A 1,353-nucleotide genomic window follows, 5' to 3' on the forward strand; every position below is an offset into this window, starting at 1 on the left:
CAGCTAAACTCAAAACAGCTCAGCTTGATGGCTAAGCAGGGCACTGGTACTTTGTTGCCCCAAGGTTTTCCCCCTTGGGGTGTGAGTTACTTCAGGCTTTATACCCCCTCTCTCTTCTTCTTGGCCTCTTGAGAATGTCGTCTCTGGGTGGACACTTCCTGGGTTGGCGCCAGGCCAGGCTTTGCCTTGGTGTGCCCACTGTTGCACCTCTGAGGCCTGTGCTCCCTCCCAGCCTCTGCGGGCAAGTCCCTGGTCCATGGGCATCAGTGGTGGGCCTGTGCAGTTTGTGCACTGCTTTGGGGAGCTCTTCCCCAGTTACCCGCTGTGGGCAGCCCCCTGGGTACCTGTTGCTGGCTCCACTGGGATACGGTCCTGTGGCAGGCATCCTTGGATGGGTGCTCAGCACTTGCTGTGCTGCGGGTAAGGCCTTGCTCAGTGCCACCTGCCAAGGGGCCTGCTGGCAGCATCTCTGTGGTGTGCCCAATGGGCCCCATACTTCCTGCTGCCTCCATGAGTCTCCACTAGGAGAGATGCAGCTAGTTCCTCAGCTGCCATGTAGAGTACAGTCAGCTGTCTAGCCCTGGCTGCACCTCCTTGGCTTCACCCACAGAGGGAAGAGCATCCAGTCTTCTGGTAGGGTTGAGAACAGCTGGACCCGTTTCTGTCTCTCGGCTGCCAGTCCCCCTTGCCCCTGTCTCCCATGCACTTTGGTCTGTTGTCATGGGGCTCTGCGTCAGTTGGGAGCACACTTCCAGCTGGCATGGTGCTGGCTCGCTCACATACGCTCTAGTTGTTTGTGTTGCCATGGGCAGGTGAACTGGGTGGGGGACTGTCACACTTGCTTACACAGAGCTTCTATCAAATCAGTGGAGCTGCTTGAAGACCTGAGGGTTTGTCTCGGAGTTAATGCAGCAAGTTCAAATTTGTATTTATATAGCAAATCTTTCAATGATGCTTTTTGGTACAATGCAGAAAATAAATGATATGCTACATAGGTAGTCTTTGCCCAGCTTTGTTCTTATTAAGCTAGTAACAAAGTATTGCCTCACTGGAAGCAGGGGTTGGTTCTCTGTCTAAGTCCCAAATTAACATCCTATGAAAGCTGTTTTAGGAAACCTTGTATTGATAGATATCAGGGTTTTGATCTGCAGTCTTTTGTAATACTAGGAATGTGTTGAATAATTTTTGGTACATATAGATACAGACTTTCCACAGCTGCACCCTGTGCAGAAGGCTCTTTGAAGAGTTAGGGGTAAACTTCGTATAGTTCAGTACTTCTGAAGGTTGGTGACGTGGCTATTGCACAGCCCAAGTCATATGTTCAGTCACTGATCATGAACAGCCTGGACTGTG

At 51.4% G+C, this 1,353-nt stretch overlaps 1 protein-coding gene across 1 annotated transcript in view; it reads left to right on the forward strand.

Moving 5' to 3' along the window:
• POLR3B (RNA polymerase III subunit B) overlaps positions 1 to 1,353 on the forward strand; it is a 132,874-nt gene that overhangs the window by 32,067 nt on the left and 99,454 nt on the right. The window lies entirely within an intron of this gene.

Source organism: Crocodylus porosus, unplaced genomic scaffold, assembly GCF_001723895.1.
Source record: "Crocodylus porosus isolate Cpor-Errol unplaced genomic scaffold, CroPor_comp1, whole genome shotgun sequence".
NCBI classification, from domain to species: domain Eukaryota; kingdom Metazoa; phylum Chordata; order Crocodylia; family Crocodylidae; genus Crocodylus; species Crocodylus porosus.